Genomic DNA, 18,354 nt, shown 5'->3' on the forward strand with positions numbered 1-18,354 from the left:
TTATTAATCATGAAAGCTGACTACTACAGCTCAAGTACCAAAACAAAATCAGAAGACATTAAATCTAAGAATCTCCTCATCATTTCTTTGGCTCTGGTTCTGGGTCCCAAGCAGAGAATGCAAACTTAATTCCTGAAGGGAGCAGAGCTGTGGAGGGTGTGAGCAAAGGAGTTGCTTCAAGGCCATCATTTGTTTTTACAGCGGAAAGTCTTGTCAAAGCTTCCCTGCACTAATTTGAAGACATGGCAGGCCAACATTGCTTCAAACTCCAATGAAAGTCTCAGTCATTACTATATAAAAAAAAATCCCTTAATAGTTCACTTGAAAGATTCAGGAGAAGGACCGAGACAACCATTCACACTTGGCAAGTCTCCTTCTTTCTTTAAGCTCTTTTCAGCAACACAGTGAACATGTTATGAAACCACATGAAGGGGGTGTTTGATGTATGACACCGAGACCTTATAGGAGACCTACTGAAACACATGGTGGCCCTAGTGTGGAAGGATCACAGGACCACAAACAACGAGGAGGATTGAGTGTGGATGCGAGACGAGGAGTGTGCAAGGCTTCCAACCCCAAAGGGCATCTCCTGTGAAGTTTCAGAAGAGATGGTGCAAAAGAAGGTTTTGGGAAGGTAGAGGAAGCAACAATATGAGGGGAAATTCCCACCAATGATTGAAAGACCCACCCCTCAGGACAAAGGGTTGGTTTGAGCATTTATGTATGTGTATTTAAAAACAGTGCTATACATGTGAGCAGAGCCACCCGCATCTTTAGAGGTTAGAAAAATATGAACTGAAAGGTTTGGGAGGAATGTAGGCTTTAAAAACTGCTTTGAAACCCAAGACTGTCATGTTGCAGCACAACCAAGCTCAGCCCAACACGGTTTGTTTTCTTTGCAATGACACACAACTTACAGACTGTATGGTAACACTTTACAATAAGGGTACATTAATTAACATTAGTTAAGGCATTATTAAGCTTTAACTATTGGTTACTAACAGTTAACTGATGTGTCTAGTAATAATTTATTAAAAGTGTTCATGTTAACTACGGTATTAATTAATGCATTATTTAATCCTTATTAAGGATGCTATTAACATTAGTTAATGCAGTAATAAGCCTTAATTAACAGTAAATTTATACAATAATGAACATTAAGAAACCCTTAACAAATGTCTCTTGTTAACATTAATGAAGGGTTTACATGTTAATTAAGCCTATTAACTAATATTACTAAATGGTTGATAAAGATGTTCATTTAGATGCATGTCTTGAGGTTCACAGCTAAGTCATGTCATTAATAAAAAAGCGTTTGTTTTTATTCATGTTTATCATTATTTAAGGTTAATGACTGTTCACTTACTTATCCATCCTCAAACTGATGACTTATTTTTGGTAAAGGTTGAGATCAGTGGACTAACTTACAGCCTAACCTATCATTATTGTTGATGTTATATAAGCATTACTAAACCATAATTACCAATTTATTAATGATCTGAATAAGCCCTACTTAACCATAATTAACCATTTATTAATGATCTGAATAAGCATTACTTAACCATAATTAACCATTTATTAATGCTATGAATAAGCCTTACTTAACCATAATTAACCATTTAATAATGCATTTTGTGACCCTTATTGTAAAGTGGCAAACATATATTCCTTAAGTAACACTTTATAAATGCTTAAAAGTGCTGAATAAGCATTACTTAACCATAATTAACCATTTTAATGCATTTTGTGACCTTTGTAAATTTGAAACAATTACAGAGCTATTTAACTTCAAGGAAACATTAACAAATCGTCATGACAACCATCTGTTTACCACACTTATTCAAAATTTTAAAAAGATAGTGACTTTTTACTTCATGCTCATCATCCTTTGTTTAGAAATGTAAGAATTTTATCATTCAATGATTCATTCACAATTAGCATTCTTTGAAAGGAATAGCAAAAAGGAGATTTAACAATTTCACTGTGTTTCTCACAGACGTGCCCCTTGCATCTTATTTTGAAAACAACATTTTCAACTAAAAGTAAAGATTCTCAAAGAGGAGTTAACCATATAGAACATGTTTTTGAATGATCTCTAAGATTAAGGACTAATTCACTTCAACATGAACACCAAAACAAAATACCTGCACAAGGTGGGTTTAAGAGAAAGTGAGGTGGGGTTCCTACAAGCGGTACCTATGCCTTGTGTCCTTAATTAATATTCCCAAAGGACCATCTTTGTGACAGTTTGCTAGCCTGTAGGTCCACTCAAATAGTGAGAGATGACCTTTTTGCAGGGCCTCTGTCCAAGTCCCTATTCGTTGCCATGCCTTCTCCTTCTATAAGGCTTTCTCCATGTTGTGTGTGGCTGCCTGTCACTTGGTCAAAAAAACCACCAATGGTGGTTGATAAAAAAGTGTCTGTATCCATAATTGGTCAGTGCACCTCTGTAGGCCCGCCACTGTCACCAAGGATGGTGATTCTTGGATGTAAATGGCAAGAAAGGGGTGAGGGTGTCTGATGACAAGACCTGAAACACGTGTCCAGGTTGCATCACTAGGTGATTTATTACCACTTAGCTTTAGCCGCCAAAAATGTAAAGGCCATTTTACCCACATTCCCGGTTTCATAAAACCTTATAGCATTACCAGAACTCAGATAATGCAGGAGATTTTTGCTTGCATGCTGTCATATATTTGTAGTATTAGAATACAAAAACATTTTTCTAATACATTAAGGAAGCAGCCACTACCACCCACATGTGAAAACACTAGCACATACAATAACAGACAGAAAACACCAAGATGTGAGTCTACCCCCCCCCTCCCAAAAAAAGGAGCTTCAGTTAAAAATTGAACAGATATTTAAGCTACTTAAATACCCAGCTGGCTGATGAGTGGATATAAAAGGTTTTAATGCTTGCAGCACTGCAGGTAAAACTCTGACAAAATGTGTTTCGCTGTGTTGTATTCTTACAGAGCCATGTGGGAGTCACAGTCTGCTGTAAATGGTTATTAGGCTGATTAATGAGGCGAAGGTGAAGCTAGATGCTCACTGTTGCGATAGAGGGGGAGAGAATGAGATTAAAAACAGCCAACACAGACCTTTTCAGTGAGCTTCAAACTAATTTCAACAGAATACACAATAACGTGTGAAACACTATGCTGCAAAATGTTTCCTTACAAGGTTTAAGCAGATAGTTACAAGGCAATTTAAAGACATTTGATGAGTCAATGAATTATAAAATGAAACGATACAGTGTGATGCCTCATAATGGTTAAAAATCTGTTAGTGTGTACCAGCCTTTAAATGGAGTGTCTCCTCCTTCCTCTGCTGAGCTAACATGAGCTGCACCTGGGTCACAGGTGTTTACAGCACAGGGATTTCTGACCACTACTTTAGTAGAATTGTGATTTTTAGCTTGGTACTTCATGAGATTAAAATTACTATTCTTGGTGGTGGACACAATTTTGCTTCCTGCAGATAGACTACAACTCACCCCTAAATTCTAGTTGTTTAACTCAAGCAGGGAAAAATAATATTGACATTTCTGAGAGCTCACGCCTGAATGATCATCAGCCTGTTTGTGTGTTTACAGCCCAAAATGTTTCTCCCAGTAGATGACAGCTATTTTACATAAAGTAAAGATTGCTTTTAATTATCTGCAGGGTTATTGAGTTAGAAAAGTAACTTGATTTACGACTAGTTACCACAAATAGTAGTGGCGTTGCAGTAGCACGTTAACACTGAGTAGCTACATGACATAAAATGGTACAAAACTATTGTAAGTTACATGTGGTAGACGAGCATTAATGCTTTTTCAATGAATGAGAAGAACGGGGGTATAGCTCAGTGGTAGAGCATTTGACTGCGGATCAAGAGGTACTAGTTTTAAATCTAATCAATGAGGGAAAATAAATTGGTCAACCATGCATTTTATCACCATGTGGTAGACAAGCATTAATGGTTTTTTGATGAATGAGAACAGGGGTATAGCTCAGTGGTAGAGCATTCAACTGCTGATCAAGAGGTCCCCAATTCAAATCTCAATGCCCCCTTCATTGAATAGTAGTGTGAACATTTGGTTCAATGAATTACACTTTTCTGTCATGTTTAAGCATCCACTTGTTCATTGTTCTGGAAGTAAGCAGTTCTAAGGATTGTTTCGTACCATAATCAGTCACATCAAATCAGGTTGACCAGAGAAATGTTCTCCATTAAGTTAAGATAAAATGGTAACCATTCAGTTTGAAGTACATTATAACTAGTTATAAATCTAATCAATGAGGGAAAATAAATTTGGCATCCATGCATTTTACCGTCATGTTGTAGATGAGCATTAGTGCTTTTTTGATAAATGAGAAGAACGGGGGTATAGCTCAGTGGTAGAGCATTTGACTGCAGATCAAGAGGTCCCCAGTTGAAATCTGGTTGCCCCCTTCATTGAACAGTATTGTTAACGTTTGGTTCAATGAATTACACCTTTCTGTCATGTTGAAGCACCCACGTATTCATATTTCTGGAAGAAAGCTAATCTAATGATTGTTGCCTACCATTGACAGTTACATTAAATCAGGTTGACCAGAGAAATGTTCTCCATTAAGTTAGGATAAAATGGCAACCATTCAGTTTGAAGTACATTGTAACTAGTTTTAAATCTAACAAATGAGGGAAAATAAATTGGTCAACCATGCATTTTACCATCATGTTGTAGACGAGCATTAATGCTTTTTTTTGTGTGAATAAGAACATGTCAGCAGAATAGGGGTATAGCTCAGTGGTAGAGCATTTGACTGCAGATCAAGAGGTCCCCAGTTCAAATATGGGTGCCCCCTTCATTGAATAGTATTATGAACATTTAGTTGAATGAATTACACCTTCCTATCATGTTGAAGCACCCACCTGTTGTTCTGGAAGTAAGCAAATCTGATGAATGTTTCGTACCATAATCAGTTACATCAAATCAGCTTGACCAGAGAAATGTTCTCTATGAGGTTAGGATAAAATGTCAACCATTCAGTTTGAAGTACATTATAACTAGTTTTAAATCTAATCAATGATGGAAAATAAATTGGTCAACCCTGCATTTTACCATCATGTTGTAGACGAGCATTAGTACTTTTTTGATGAACAAGAAGAATGGGGGTATATCTCAGTTGTAGAGCATTTGACTGCAGATCAAGAGGTCCCTAGTTTAAATCTGGGTGCCCCCTTCATTGAATAGTGTCACAAGCATTTGGTTCATTGAATTAAACCTTTCTATCATGTTGAAGCACCAACCTGTTCATTGTTCAGGAAGAAAGCAATTCTAAGGATTGTTTTGTACCATAATCAGTTACATCAAATCAGGTTGACCAGAGAAATGTTCTCCATTAAGTTAGGATAAAATGGCAACCATTCAGTTTGAAGTACATTATAACTAGTTTTAAATATAATCAATGATGGAAAATAAATTGGTCAAACATGCATGTCACCATCATGTTGTAGACGAGCATTAGTACTTTTTTGATGAACAAGAAGAACGGGGGTATATCTCAGTTGTAGAGCATTTGACTGCAGATCAAGAGGTCCCTAGTTTAAATCTGGGTGCCCCCTTCATTGAATAGAGTTGTGAACATTTGGTTCAATGAAATACACCTTCCTATCATGTTGAAGCACCCACCTGTTGTTCTGGAAGTAAGCAAATCTGATGAATGTTTTGTACCATAATCAGTTACTTCAAATCAGCTTGACCATTTCTCCATTAAGTTAGGATAAAATGGCAACCGTTCTGTTTAAAGTACATTGTAACTAGTTTTAAATCTAATCAATGATGGAAAATAAATTGGTCAACCATGCATTTTACCATCATGTTGTAGACGAGCATTAGTACTTTTTTTTTTGTGAATAAGAACATATCAGTAGATTGGGGGTATAGCTCAGTGGTAGAGCATTTGACTGCAGATCAAGAGGTCCCCAGTTCAAATCTGGGTGCCCCCTTCATTGAATAGTATTATGAACATTTAGTTGAATGAATTACACCTTCCTATCATGTTGAAGCACCCACCTGTTGTTCTGGAAGTAAGCAAATCTGATGAATGTTTCGTACCATAATCAGTTACTTCAAATCAGCTTGAGCAGAGAAATGTTCTCCATGAGGTTAGGATAAAATGGCAACCATTCAGTTTGAAGTACATTATAACTAGTTTTAAATCTAATCAATGATGGAAAATAAATTGGTCAACCATGCATTTTACCATCATATGGTAGACGAGCATTAATGCTTTTTTTTTGTGAATAAGAACATGTCAGCAGAATGGGGGTATATCTCAGTGGTAGCGCATTTGACTGCAGATCAAGAGGTCCCCAGTTCAAATCTGGGTGCCCCCTTCATTGAATGGTATTACAAACATTTGGTTGAATGAAATACACCTTCCTATCATGTTGAAGCACCCACCTGTTGTTCTGGAAGTAAGCAAATCTGATGAATGTTTCATACCATAATAAGTTACTTCAAATCAGGTTGACCATTTCTCCATTAAGTTAGGATAAAAGGTAACCGTTCTGTTTAAAGTACATTGTAACTAGTTTTAAATCTAATCAATGATGGAAAATAAATTGGTGAAACATGCATTTTACCATCATGTGGTAGACGAGCATTAATGCTTTTTTTGTGTGAATAAAAACATGTCAGCAGAATGGGGGTATAGCTCAGTGGTGAGCATTTGACTGCAGATCAAGAGGTCCCCAGTTCAAATCTGGGTGCTCCCTTCATTGAACAGAGTTGTGAACATTTGGTTCAATGAAATACACCTTCCTATCATGTTGAAGCACCCACCTGTTGTTCTGGAAGTAAGCAAATCTGATGAATGTTTCATACCATAATCAGTTACTTCAAATCAGCTTGAGCAGAGAAATGTTCTCCATGAGGTTAGGATAAAATGGCAACCATTCAGTTTGAAGTACATTATAACTAGTTTTAGATCTAATCAATGATGGAAAATAAATTGGTCAACCATGCATTTTACCATCATATGGTAGACGAGCATTAATGCTTTTTTTTTTGTGAATAAGAACATGTCAGCAGAATGGGGGTATAGCTCAGTGGTAGAGCATTTGACTGCAGATCAAGAGGTCCCCAGTTCAAATCTGGGTGCCCCCTTCATTGAATGGTATTACAAACATTTGGTTGAATGAAATACACCTTCCTATCATGTTGAAGCACCCACCTGTTGTTCTGGAAGTAAGCAAATCTGATGAATGTTTCATACCATAATAAGTTACTTCAAATCAGGTTGACCATTTCTCCATTAAGTTAGGATAAAATGGCTACCGTTCTGTTTAAAGTACATTGTAACTAGTTTTAAATCTAATCAATGAGGGGAAATAAATTGGTCAACCATGCATTTTACCATCATGTTGTAGACGAGCATTAGTACTTTTTTTTTTGTGAATAAGAACATCTCAGCTGATTGGGGGTATAGCTCAGTGGTAGAGCATTTGACTGCAGATCAAGAGGTCCCCAGTTCAAATCTGGGTGCCCCCTTCATTGAATAGTATTATGAACATTTGGTTGAATGAAATACACCTTCCTATCATGTTGAAGCACCCACCTGTTGTTCTGGAAGTAAGCAAATCTGATGAATGTTTCGTACCATAATCAGTTACTTCAAATCAGCTTGACCAGAGAAATGTTCTCTATGAAGTCAGGATAAAATGTCAACCATTCAGTTTGAAGTACATTATAACTAGTTTTAAATCTAATCAATGATGGAAAATAAATTGGTCAACCATGCATTTTACCATCATGTTGTAGACGAGCATTAGTACTTTTTTGATGAACAAGAAGAACGGGGGTATATCTCAGTTGTAGAGCATTTGACTGCAGATCAAGAGGTCCCCAGTTCAAATCTGGGTGCCCCCTTCATTGAATAGTATTATGAACATTTGGTTGAATGAATTACACCTTCCTATCATGTTGAAGCACCCACCTGTTGTTCTGGAAGTAAGCAAATCTGATGAATGTTTCGTACCATAATCAGTTACTTCAAATCAGGTTGACCAGAGAAATGTTCTCTATGAAGTTAGGATAAAATGTCAACCATTCAGTTTGAAGTACATTATAACTAGTTTTAAATCTAATCAATGATGGAAAATAAATTGGTCAACCATGCATTTTACCATCATGTGGTAGACGAGCATTAATGCTTTTTTTTTGTGAATAAGAACATATCCGCAGAATGGGGGTATAGCTCAGTGGTAGAGCATTTGACTGCAGATCAAGAGGTCCCTAGTTCAAATCTGGGTGCCTCCTTCATTGAATAGAGTTGTGAACATTTGGTTGAATGAAATACACCTTCCTATCATGTTGAAGCACCCACCTGTTGTTCTGGAAGTAAGCAAATCTGATGAATGTTTTGTACCATAATCAGTTACTTCAAATCAGCTTGACCATTTCTCCATTAAGTTAGGATAAAATGGCAACCGTTCTGTTTAAAGTACATTGTAACTAGTTTTAAATCTAATCAATGATGGAAAATAAATTGGTCAACCATGCATTTTACCATCATGTTGTAGACGAGCATTAGTACTTTTTTTTTTGTGAATAAGAACATATCAGCAGATTGGGGGTATAGCTCAGTGGTAGAGCATTTGACTGCAGATCAAGAGGTCCCCAGTTCAAATCTGGGTGCCCCCTTCATTGAATAGTATTATGAACATTTGGTTGAATGAAATACACCTTCCTATCATGTTGAAGCACCCACCTGTTGTTCTGGAAGTAAGCAAATCTGATGAATGTTACGTACCATAATCAGTTACTTCAAATCAGCTTGACCAGAGAAATGTTCTCTATGAAGTTAGGATAAAATGTCAACCATTCAGTTTGAAGTACATTATAACTAGTTTTAAATCTAATCAATGATGGAAAATAAATTGGTCAACCATGCATTTTACCATCATATTGTAGACGAGCATTAGTACTTTTTTGATGAACAAGAAGAACGGGGGTATATCTCAGTTGTAGAGCATTTGACTGCAGATCAAGAGGTCCCCAGTTCAAATCTGGGTGCCCCCTTCATTGAATAGAGTTGTGAACATTTGGTTCAATGAATTACACCTTCCTATCATGTTGAAGCACCCACCTGTTGTTCTGGAAGTAAGCAAATCTGATGAATGTTTCGTACCATAATCAGTTACTTCAAATCAGCTTGACCAGAGAAATGTTCTCTATGAAGTTAGGATAAAATGTCAACCATTCAGTTTGAAGTACATTATAACTAGTTTTAAATCTAATCAATGATGGAAAATAAATTGGTGAAACATGCATTTTACCATCATGTGGTAGACGAGCATTAATGCTTTTTTTGTGTGAATAAAAACATGTCAGCAGAATGGGGGTATAGCTCAGTGGTAGAGCATTTGACTGCAGATCAAGAGGTCCCCAGTTCAAATCTGGGTGCCCCCTTCATTGAATAGAGTTGTGAACATTTTGTTCAATGAAATACACCTTCCTATCATGTTGAAGCACCCACCTGTTGTTCTGGAAGTAAGCAAATCTGATGAATGTTTCGTACCATAATCAGTTACTTCAAATCAGCTTGACCATTTCTCCATTAAGTTAGGATAAAATGGCAACCATTCTGTTTAAAGTACATTGTAACTAGTTTTAAATCTAATCAATGATGGAAAATAAATTGGTCAACCATGCATTTTACCATCATGTTGTAGACGAGCATTAGTACTTTTTTGATGAACAAGAAGAACGGGGGTATATCTCAGTTGTAGAGCATTTGACTGCAGATCAAGAGGTCCCTAGTTTAAATCTGGGTGCCCCCTTCATTGAATAGTATTATGAACATTTGGTTGAATGAATTACACCTTCCTATCATGTTGAAGCACCCACCTGTTGTTCTGGATGTAAGCAAATCTGATGAATGTTTCGTACCATAATCAGTTACTTCAAATCAGCTTGAGCAGAGAAATGTTCTCCATGAGGTTAGGATAAAATGGCAACCATTCATTTTGAAGTACATTATAACTAGTTTTAGATCTAATCAATGATGGAAAATAAATTGGTCAACCATGCATTTTACCATCATATGGTAGACGAGCATTAACCCTTTTTTTTTTGTGAATAAGAACATGTCAGCAGAATGGGGGTATAGCTCAGTGGTAGAGCATTTGACTGCAGATCAAGAGGTCCCCAGTTCAAATCTGGGTGCCCCCTTCATTGAATGGTATTACAAACATTTGGTTGAATGAAATACACCTTCCTATCATGTTGAAGCACCCACCTGTTGTTCTGGAAGTAAGCAAATCTGATGAATGTTTCATACCATAATAAGTTACTTCAAATCAGGTTGACCATTTCTCCATTAAGTTAGGATAAAATGGCAACCGTTCTGTTTAAAGTACATTGTAACTAGTTTTAAATCTAATCAATGAGGGGAAATAAATTGGTCAACCATGCATTTTACCATCATGTTGTAGACGAGCATTAGTACTTTTTTTTTGTGAATAAGAACATCTCAGCAGATTGGGGGTATAGCTCAGTGGTAGAGCATTTGACTGCAGATCAAGAGGTCCCCAGTTCAAATCTGGGTGCCCCCTTCATTGAATAGTATTATGAACATTTGGTTGAATGAAATACACCTTCCTATCATGTTGAAGCACCCACCTGTTGTTCTGGAAGTAAGCAAATCTGATGAATGTTACGTACCATAATCAGTTACTTCAAATCAGCTTGACCAGAGAAATGTTCTCTATGAAGTCAGGATAAAATGTCAACCATTCAGTTTGAAGTACATTATAACTAGTTTTAAATCTAATCAATGATGGAAAATAAATTGGTCAACCATGCATTTTACCATCATGTTGTAGACGAGCATTAGTACTTTTTTGATGAACAAGAAGAACGGGGGTATATCTCAGTTGTAGAGCATTTGACTGCAGATCAAGAGGTCCCCAGTTCAAATCTGGGTGCCCCCTTCATTGAATAGTATTATGAACATTTGGTTGAATGAATTACACCTTCCTATCATGTTGAAGCACCCACCTGTTGTTCTGGAAGTAAGCAAATCTGATGAATGTTTCGTACCATAATCAGTTACTTCAAATCAGCTTGACCAGAGAAATGTTCTCTATGAAGTTAGGATAAAATGTCAACCATTCAGTTTGAAGTACATTATAACTAGTTTTAAATCTAATCAATGATGGAAAATAAATTGGTCAACCATGCATTTTACCATCATGTGGTAGACGAGCATTAATGCTTTTTTTTTGTGAATAAGAACATATCCGCAGAATGGGGGTATAGCTCAGTGGTAGAGCATTTGACTGCAGATCAAGAGGTCCCCAGTTCAAATCTGGGTGCCCCCTTCATTGAATAGAGTTGTGAACATTTGGTTCAATGAAATACACCTTCCTATCATGTTGAAGCACCCACCTGTTGTTCTGGAAGTAAGCAAATCTGATGAATGTTTTGTACCATAATCAGTTACTTCAAATCAGCTTGACCATTTCTCCATTAAGTTAGGATAAAATGGCAACCGTTCTGTTTAAAGTACATTGTAACTAGTTTTAAATCTAATCAATGATGGAAAATAAATTGGTGAAACATGCATTTTACCATCATGTGGTAGACGAGCATTAATGCTTTTTTTGTGTGAATAAAAACATGTCAGCAGAATGGGGGTATAGCTCAGTGGTAGAGCATTTGACTGCAGATCAAGAGGTCCCCAGTTCAAATCTGGGTGCCCCCTTCATTGAATAGAGTTGTGAACATTTTGTTCAATGAAATACACCTTCCTATCATGTTGAAGCACCCACCTGTTGTTCTGGAAGTAAGCAAATCTGATGAATGTTTCGTACCATAATCAGTTACTTCAAATCAGCTTGACCATTTCTCCATTAAGTTAGGATAAAATGGCAACCATTCTGTTTAAAGTACATTGTAACTAGTTTTAAATCTAATCAATGATGGAAAATAAATTGGTCAACCATGCATTTTACCATCATGTTGTAGACGAGCATTAGTACTTTTTTGATGAACAAGAAGAACGGGGGTATATCTCAGTTGTAGAGCATTTGACTGCAGATCAAGAGGTCCCTAGTTTAAATCTGGGTGCCCCCTTCATTGAATAGTATTATGAACATTTGGTTGAATGAATTACACCTTCCTATCATGTTGAAGCACCCACCTGTTGTTCTGGATGTAAGCAAATCTGATGAATGTTTCGTACCATAATCAGTTACTTCAAATCAGCTTGAGCAGAGAAATGTTCTCCATGAGGTTAGGATAAAATGGCAACCATTCATTTTGAAGTACATTATAACTAGTTTTAGATCTAATCAATGATGGAAAATAAATTGGTCAACCATGCATTTTACCATCATATGGTAGACGAGCATTAACCCTTTTTTTTTTGTGAATAAGAACATGTCAGCAGAATGGGGGTATAGCTCAGTGGTAGAGCATTTGACTGCAGATCAAGAGGTCCCCAGCTCAAATCTGGGTGCCCCCTTCATTGAATGGTATTACAAACATTTGGTTGAATGAAATACACCTTCCTATCATGTTGAAGCACCCACCTGTTGTTCTGGAAGTAAGCAAATCTGATGAATGTTTCATACCATAATAAGTTACTTCAAATCAGGTTGACCATTTCTCCATTAAGTTAGGATAAAATGGCAACCGTTCTGTTTAAAGTACATTGTAACTAGTTTTAAATCTAATCAATGAGGGGAAATAAATTGGTCAACCATGCATTTTACCATCATGTTGTAGACGAGCATTAGTACTTTTTTTTTGTGAATAAGAACATCTCAGCAGATTGGGGGTATAGCTCAGTGGTAGAGCATTTGACTGCAGATCAAGAGGTCCCCAGTTCAAATCTGGGTGCCCCCTTCATTGAATAGTATTATGAACATTTGGTTGAATGAAATACACCTTCCTATCATGTTGAAGCACCCACCTGTTGTTCTGGAAGTAAGCAAATCTGATGAATGTTTCGTACCATAATCAGTTACTTCAAATCAGCTTGAGCAGAGAAATGTTCTCCATGAGGTTAGGATAAAATGGCAACCATTCAGTTTGAAGTACATTATAACTAGTTTTAAATCTAATCAATGATGGAAAATAAATTGGTCAACCATGCATTTTACCATCATATGGTAGACGAGCATGAATGCTTTTTTTTTGTGAATAAGAACATGTCAGCAGAATGGGGGTATAGCTCAGTGGTAGAGCATTTGACTGCAGATCAAGAGGTCCCCAGTTCAAATCTGGGTGCCCCCTTCATTGAATAGAGTTGTGAACATTTGGTTGAATGAAATACACCTTCCTATCATGTTGAAGCACCCACCTGTTGTTCTGGAAGTAAGCAAATCTGATGAAAGTTTTGTACCATAATCAGTTACTTCAAATCAGCTTGAGCAGAGAAATGTTCTCCATGAGGTTAGGATAAAATGGCAACCATTCATTTTGAAGTACATTATAACTAGTTTTAGATCTAATCAATGATGGAAAATAAATTGGTCAACCATGCATTTTACCATCATATGGTAGACGAGCATTAACCCTTTTTTTTTTGTGAATAAGAACATGTCAGCAGAATGGGGGTATAGCTCAGTGGTAGAGCATTTGACTGCAGATCAAGAGGTCCCCAGTTCAAATCTGGGTGCCCCCTTCATTGAATGGTATTACAAACATTTGGTTGAATGAAATACACCTTCCTATCATGTTGAAGCACCCACCTGTTGTTCTGGAAGTAAGCAAATCTGATGAATGTTTCATACCATAATAAGTTACTTCAAATCAGGTTGACCATTTCTCCATTAAGTTAGGATAAAATGGCTACCGTTCTGTTTAAAGTACATTGTAACTAGTTTTAAATCTAATCAATGAGGGGAAATAAATTGGTCAACCATGCATTTTACCATCATGTTGTAGACGAGCATTAGTACTTTTTTTTTGTGAATAAGAACATCTCAGCAGATTGGGGGTATAGCTCAGTGGTAGAGCATTTGACTGCAGATCAAGAGGTCCCCAGTTCAAATCTGGGTGCCCCCTTCATTGAATAGTATTATGAACATTTGGTTGAATGAAATACACCTTCCCATCATGTTGAAGCACCCACCTGTTGTTCTGGAAGTAAGCAAATCTGATGAATGTTTCGTACCATAATCAGTTACTTCAAATCAGCTTGAGCAGAGAAATGTTCTCCATGAGGTTAGGATAAAATGTCAACCATTCAGTTTGAAGTACATTATAACTAGTTTTAAATCTAATCAATGATGGAAAATAAATTGGTCAACCATGCATTTTACCATCATATGGTAGACGAGCATGAATGCTTTTTTTTTGTGAATAAGAACATGTCAGCAGAATGGGGGTATAGCTCAGTGGTAGAGCATTTGACTGCAGATCAAGAGGTCCCCAGTTCAAATCTGGGTGCCCCCTTCATTGAATAGAGTTGTGAACATTTGGTTGAATGAAATACACCTTCCTATCATGTTGAAGCACCCACCTGTTGTTCTGGAAGTAAGCAAATCTGATGAAAGTTTTGTACCATAATCAGTTACTTCAAATCAGCTTGACCATTTCTCCATTAAGTTAGGATAAAATGGCAACCGTTCTGTTTAAAGTACATTGTAACTAGTTTTAAATCTAATCAATGATGGAAAATAAATTGGTGAAACATGCATTTTACCATCATGTGGTAGACGAGCATTAATGCTTTTTTTGTGTGAATAAAAACATGTCAGCAGAATGGGGGTATATCTCAGTGGTAGAGCATTTGACTGCAGATCAAGAGGTCCCCAGTTCAAATCTGGGTACCCCCTTCATTGAATAGAGTTGTGAACATTTGGTTCAATGAAATACACCTTCCTATCATGTTGAAGCACCCACCTGTTGTTCTGGAAGTAAGCAAATCTGATGAATGTTTTGTACCATAATCAGTTACTTCAAATCAGCTTGACCATTTCTCCATTAAGTTAGGATAAAATGGCAACCATTCTGTTTAAAGTACATTGTAACTAGTTTTAAATCTAATCAATGATGGAAAATAAATTGGTCAACCATGCATTTTACCATCATGTTGTAGACAAGCATTAGTACTTTTTTTTTTGTGAATAAGAACATATCAGCAAATTGGGGGTATAGCTCAGTGGTAGAGCATTTGACTGCAGATCAAGAGGTCCCTAGTTCAAATCTGGGTGCTCCCTTCACTGAATAGTATTATGAACATTTAGTTGAATGAATTACACCTTCCTATCATGTTTAAGCACCCACCTGTTGTTCTGGAAGTAAGCAAATCTGATGAATGTTTTGTACCATAATCAGTTACTTCAAATCAGCTTGACCATTTCTCCATTAAGTTAGGATAAAATGGCAACCATTCTGTTTAAAGTACATTGTAACTAGTTTTAAATCTAATCAATGATGGAAAATAAATTGGTCAACCATGCATTTTACCATCATGTGGTAGACGAGCATTAATGCTTTTTTTTTTGTGAATAAGAACATGTCAGCAGAATGGGGGTATAGCTCAGTGGTAGAGCATTTGACTGCAGATCAAGAGGTCCCCAGTTCAAATCTGGTTGCGCCCTTCATTGAATAGAGTTGTGAACATTTGGTTCAATGAATTAAACCTTTCTATCATGTTGAAGCACCAACCTGTTCATTGTTCAGGAAGAAAGCAGTTCTAAGGATTGTTTCGTACCATAATCAGTTACATCAAATCAGGTTGACCATTTCTCCATTAAGTTAGGATAAAATGGCAACCATTCTGTTTGAAGTACATTGTAACTAGTTATAAATCTAACCAATGAGGGAAAATAAATTGCATTTTACCATCATATGGTAGACGAGCATTAATGCTTTTTTTTTGTGAATAAGAACATGTCAGCAGAATGGGGGTATAGCTCAGTGGTAGAGCATTTGACTGCAGATCAAGAGGTCCCCAGTTCAAATCTGGGTGCCCCCTTCATTGAATGGTATTACAAACATTTGGTTGAATGAAATACACCTTCCTATCATGTTGAAGCACCCACCTGTTGTTCTGGAAGTAAGCAAATCTGATGAAATTTCTGTACCATAAACAGTTACTTCAAATCAGCTTGACCATTTCTCCATTAAGTTAGGATAAAATGGCAACCGTTCTGTTTAATGTACATTGTAACTAGTTTTAAATCTAATCAATGATGGAAAATAAATTGGTGAAACATGCATTTTACCATCATGTGGTAGACGAGCATTAATGCTTTTTTTGTGTGAATAAAAACATGTCAACAGAATGGGGGAATAGCTCAGTGGTAGAGCATTTGACTGCAGATCAAGAGGTCCCCAGTTCAAATCTGGGTGCCCCCTTCATTGAATAGAGTTGTGAACATTTGGTTGAATGAAATACACCTTCCTATCATGTTGAAGCACCCACCTGTTGTTCTGGAAGTAAGCAAATCTGATGAATGTTTCGTACCATAATAAGTTACTTCAAATCAGCTTGACCATTTCTCCATTAAGTTAGGATAAAATGGCTACCGTTCTGTTTAAAGTACATTGTAACTAGTTTTAAATCTAATCAATGATGGAAAATAAATTGGTCAACCATGCATTTTACCATCATGTTGTAGACGAGCATTAGTACTTTTTTTTTGTGAATAAGAGCATCTCAGCAGATTGGGGGTATAGCTCAGTGGTAGAGCATTTGACTGCAGATCAAGAGGTCCCCAGTTCAAATCTGGGTGCCCCCTTCATTGAATGGTATTACAAACATTTGGTTGAATGAAATACACCTTCCTATCATGTTGAAGCACCCACCTGTTGTTCTGGAAGTAAGCAAATCTGATGAATGTTTCATACCATAATAAGTTACTTCAAATCAGGTTGACCATTTCTCCATTAAGTTAGGATAAAATGGCTACCGTTCTGTTTAAAGTACATTGTAACTAGTTTTAAATCTAATCAATGAGGGGAAATAAATTGGTCAACCATGCATTTTACCATCATGTGGTAGACGAGCATTAGTACTTTTTTTTTTGTGAATAAGAACATCTCAGCAGATTGGGGGTATAGCTCAGTGGTAGAGCATTTGACTGCAGATCAAGAGGTCCCCAGTTCAAATCTGGGTGCCCCCTTCATTGAATAGTATTATGAACATTTGGTTGAATGAAATACACCTTCCTATCATGTTGAAGCACCCACCTGTTGTTCTGGAAGTAAGCAAATCTGATGAATGTTACGTACCATAATCAGTTACTTCAAATCAGCTTGACCAGAGAAATGTTCTCTACGAAGTCAGGATAAAATGTCAACCATTCAGTTTGAAGTACATTATAACTAGTTTTAAATCTAATCAATGATGGAAAATAAATTGGTCAACCATGCATTTTACCATCATGTTGTAGACGAGCATTAGTACTTTTTTGATGAACAAGAAGAACGGGGGTATATCTCAGTTGTAGAGCATTTGACTGCAGATCAAGAGGTCCCCAGTTCAAATCTGGGTGCCCCCTTCATTGAATAGTATTATGAACATTTGGTTGAATGAATTACACCTTCCTATCATGTTGAAGCACCCACCTGTTGTTCTGGAAGTAAGCAAATCTGATGAATGTTTCGTACCATAATCAGTTACTTCAAATCAGCTTGACCAGAGAAATGTTCTCTATGAAGTTAGGATAAAATGTCAACCATTCAGTTTGAAGTACATTATAACTAGTTTTAAATCTAATCAATGATGGAAAATAAATTGGTCAACCATGCATTTTACCATCATGTGGTAGACGAGCATTAATGCTTTTTTTTTGTGAATAAGAACATATCCGCAGAATGGGGGTATAGCTCAGTGGTAGAGCATTTGACTGCAGATCAAGAGGTCCCCAGTTCAAATCTGGGTGCCCCCTTCATTGAATAGAGTTGTGAACATTTGGTTCAATGAAATACACCTTCCTATCATGTTGAAGCACCCACCTGTTGTTCTGGAAGTAAGCAAATCTGATGAATGTTTTGTACCATAATCAGTTACTTCAAATCAGCTTGACCATTTCTCCATTAAGTTAGGATAAAATGGCAACCGTTCTGTTTAAAGTACATTGTAACTAGTTTTAAATCTAATCAATGATGGAAAATAAATTGGTCAACCATGCATTTTATCATCATGTTGTAGACGAGCATTAGTACTTTTTTTTTTGTGAATAAGAACATATCAGCAGATTGGGGGTATAGCTCAGTGGTAGAGCATTTGACTGCAGATCAAGAGGTCCCCAGTTCAAATCTGGGTGCCCCCTTCATTGAATAGTATTATGAACATTTGGTTGAATGAAATACACCTTCCTATCATGTTGAAGCACCCACCTGTTGTTCTGGAAGTA

At 36.8% G+C, this 18,354-nt stretch overlaps 33 non-coding genes across 33 annotated transcripts; all 33 read left to right on the forward strand.

Moving 5' to 3' along the window:
* The first annotated feature begins 4,368 nt into the window (after positions 1-4,368).
* trnac-gca (transfer RNA cysteine (anticodon GCA)) lies at positions 4,369-4,440 on the forward strand. Its single transcript has one exon. It is a non-coding gene; the product is annotated as a tRNA-Cys (tRNA).
* Positions 4,441-4,763: 323 nt separating this feature from the next.
* On the forward strand, positions 4,764-4,835 carry trnac-gca (transfer RNA cysteine (anticodon GCA)). The gene has a single exon. It is a non-coding gene; the product is annotated as a tRNA-Cys (tRNA).
* Positions 4,836-5,907: 1,072 nt separating this feature from the next.
* On the forward strand, positions 5,908-5,979 carry trnac-gca (transfer RNA cysteine (anticodon GCA)). Its single transcript has one exon. It is a non-coding gene; the product is annotated as a tRNA-Cys (tRNA).
* A 318-nt stretch (positions 5,980-6,297) lies between these two features.
* On the forward strand, positions 6,298-6,369 carry trnac-gca (transfer RNA cysteine (anticodon GCA)). The gene has a single exon. It is a non-coding gene; the product is annotated as a tRNA-Cys (tRNA).
* Positions 6,370-6,679: 310 nt separating this feature from the next.
* Positions 6,680-6,750, forward strand: trnac-gca (transfer RNA cysteine (anticodon GCA)). The gene has a single exon. It is a non-coding gene; the product is annotated as a tRNA-Cys (tRNA).
* Positions 6,751-7,069: 319 nt separating this feature from the next.
* trnac-gca (transfer RNA cysteine (anticodon GCA)) lies at positions 7,070-7,141 on the forward strand. Its single transcript has one exon. It is a non-coding gene; the product is annotated as a tRNA-Cys (tRNA).
* A 312-nt stretch (positions 7,142-7,453) lies between these two features.
* On the forward strand, positions 7,454-7,525 carry trnac-gca (transfer RNA cysteine (anticodon GCA)). Its single transcript has one exon. It is a non-coding gene; the product is annotated as a tRNA-Cys (tRNA).
* A 306-nt stretch (positions 7,526-7,831) lies between these two features.
* On the forward strand, positions 7,832-7,903 carry trnac-gca (transfer RNA cysteine (anticodon GCA)). The gene has a single exon. It is a non-coding gene; the product is annotated as a tRNA-Cys (tRNA).
* Positions 7,904-8,221: 318 nt separating this feature from the next.
* Positions 8,222-8,293, forward strand: trnac-gca (transfer RNA cysteine (anticodon GCA)). The gene has a single exon. It is a non-coding gene; the product is annotated as a tRNA-Cys (tRNA).
* Positions 8,294-8,605: 312 nt separating this feature from the next.
* Positions 8,606-8,677, forward strand: trnac-gca (transfer RNA cysteine (anticodon GCA)). The gene has a single exon. It is a non-coding gene; the product is annotated as a tRNA-Cys (tRNA).
* A 306-nt stretch (positions 8,678-8,983) lies between these two features.
* Positions 8,984-9,055, forward strand: trnac-gca (transfer RNA cysteine (anticodon GCA)). Its single transcript has one exon. It is a non-coding gene; the product is annotated as a tRNA-Cys (tRNA).
* A 318-nt stretch (positions 9,056-9,373) lies between these two features.
* trnac-gca (transfer RNA cysteine (anticodon GCA)) lies at positions 9,374-9,445 on the forward strand. The gene has a single exon. It is a non-coding gene; the product is annotated as a tRNA-Cys (tRNA).
* Positions 9,446-10,135: 690 nt separating this feature from the next.
* On the forward strand, positions 10,136-10,207 carry trnac-gca (transfer RNA cysteine (anticodon GCA)). The gene has a single exon. It is a non-coding gene; the product is annotated as a tRNA-Cys (tRNA).
* A 311-nt stretch (positions 10,208-10,518) lies between these two features.
* Positions 10,519-10,590, forward strand: trnac-gca (transfer RNA cysteine (anticodon GCA)). The gene has a single exon. It is a non-coding gene; the product is annotated as a tRNA-Cys (tRNA).
* A 306-nt stretch (positions 10,591-10,896) lies between these two features.
* Positions 10,897-10,968, forward strand: trnac-gca (transfer RNA cysteine (anticodon GCA)). The gene has a single exon. It is a non-coding gene; the product is annotated as a tRNA-Cys (tRNA).
* Positions 10,969-11,286: 318 nt separating this feature from the next.
* Positions 11,287-11,358, forward strand: trnac-gca (transfer RNA cysteine (anticodon GCA)). The gene has a single exon. It is a non-coding gene; the product is annotated as a tRNA-Cys (tRNA).
* A 311-nt stretch (positions 11,359-11,669) lies between these two features.
* On the forward strand, positions 11,670-11,741 carry trnac-gca (transfer RNA cysteine (anticodon GCA)). Its single transcript has one exon. It is a non-coding gene; the product is annotated as a tRNA-Cys (tRNA).
* A 690-nt stretch (positions 11,742-12,431) lies between these two features.
* trnac-gca (transfer RNA cysteine (anticodon GCA)) lies at positions 12,432-12,503 on the forward strand. The gene has a single exon. It is a non-coding gene; the product is annotated as a tRNA-Cys (tRNA).
* Positions 12,504-12,814: 311 nt separating this feature from the next.
* Positions 12,815-12,886, forward strand: trnac-gca (transfer RNA cysteine (anticodon GCA)). The gene has a single exon. It is a non-coding gene; the product is annotated as a tRNA-Cys (tRNA).
* Positions 12,887-13,204: 318 nt separating this feature from the next.
* trnac-gca (transfer RNA cysteine (anticodon GCA)) lies at positions 13,205-13,276 on the forward strand. Its single transcript has one exon. It is a non-coding gene; the product is annotated as a tRNA-Cys (tRNA).
* Positions 13,277-13,595: 319 nt separating this feature from the next.
* On the forward strand, positions 13,596-13,667 carry trnac-gca (transfer RNA cysteine (anticodon GCA)). The gene has a single exon. It is a non-coding gene; the product is annotated as a tRNA-Cys (tRNA).
* A 311-nt stretch (positions 13,668-13,978) lies between these two features.
* On the forward strand, positions 13,979-14,050 carry trnac-gca (transfer RNA cysteine (anticodon GCA)). Its single transcript has one exon. It is a non-coding gene; the product is annotated as a tRNA-Cys (tRNA).
* Positions 14,051-14,368: 318 nt separating this feature from the next.
* Positions 14,369-14,440, forward strand: trnac-gca (transfer RNA cysteine (anticodon GCA)). The gene has a single exon. It is a non-coding gene; the product is annotated as a tRNA-Cys (tRNA).
* Positions 14,441-14,751: 311 nt separating this feature from the next.
* On the forward strand, positions 14,752-14,823 carry trnac-gca (transfer RNA cysteine (anticodon GCA)). Its single transcript has one exon. It is a non-coding gene; the product is annotated as a tRNA-Cys (tRNA).
* Positions 14,824-15,135: 312 nt separating this feature from the next.
* On the forward strand, positions 15,136-15,207 carry trnac-gca (transfer RNA cysteine (anticodon GCA)). Its single transcript has one exon. It is a non-coding gene; the product is annotated as a tRNA-Cys (tRNA).
* A 312-nt stretch (positions 15,208-15,519) lies between these two features.
* On the forward strand, positions 15,520-15,591 carry trnac-gca (transfer RNA cysteine (anticodon GCA)). The gene has a single exon. It is a non-coding gene; the product is annotated as a tRNA-Cys (tRNA).
* A 305-nt stretch (positions 15,592-15,896) lies between these two features.
* On the forward strand, positions 15,897-15,968 carry trnac-gca (transfer RNA cysteine (anticodon GCA)). The gene has a single exon. It is a non-coding gene; the product is annotated as a tRNA-Cys (tRNA).
* Positions 15,969-16,279: 311 nt separating this feature from the next.
* Positions 16,280-16,351, forward strand: trnac-gca (transfer RNA cysteine (anticodon GCA)). The gene has a single exon. It is a non-coding gene; the product is annotated as a tRNA-Cys (tRNA).
* Positions 16,352-16,662: 311 nt separating this feature from the next.
* Positions 16,663-16,734, forward strand: trnac-gca (transfer RNA cysteine (anticodon GCA)). Its single transcript has one exon. It is a non-coding gene; the product is annotated as a tRNA-Cys (tRNA).
* Positions 16,735-17,046: 312 nt separating this feature from the next.
* trnac-gca (transfer RNA cysteine (anticodon GCA)) lies at positions 17,047-17,118 on the forward strand. The gene has a single exon. It is a non-coding gene; the product is annotated as a tRNA-Cys (tRNA).
* Positions 17,119-17,424: 306 nt separating this feature from the next.
* trnac-gca (transfer RNA cysteine (anticodon GCA)) lies at positions 17,425-17,496 on the forward strand. Its single transcript has one exon. It is a non-coding gene; the product is annotated as a tRNA-Cys (tRNA).
* Positions 17,497-17,814: 318 nt separating this feature from the next.
* trnac-gca (transfer RNA cysteine (anticodon GCA)) lies at positions 17,815-17,886 on the forward strand. Its single transcript has one exon. It is a non-coding gene; the product is annotated as a tRNA-Cys (tRNA).
* Positions 17,887-18,198: 312 nt separating this feature from the next.
* Positions 18,199-18,270, forward strand: trnac-gca (transfer RNA cysteine (anticodon GCA)). The gene has a single exon. It is a non-coding gene; the product is annotated as a tRNA-Cys (tRNA).
* The last annotated feature ends 84 nt before the right edge of the window (positions 18,271-18,354 follow it).

Source organism: Labrus bergylta, chromosome 1, assembly GCF_963930695.1.
Source record: "Labrus bergylta chromosome 1, fLabBer1.1, whole genome shotgun sequence".
NCBI lineage: Eukaryota > Metazoa > Chordata > Actinopteri > Labriformes > Labridae > Labrus > Labrus bergylta.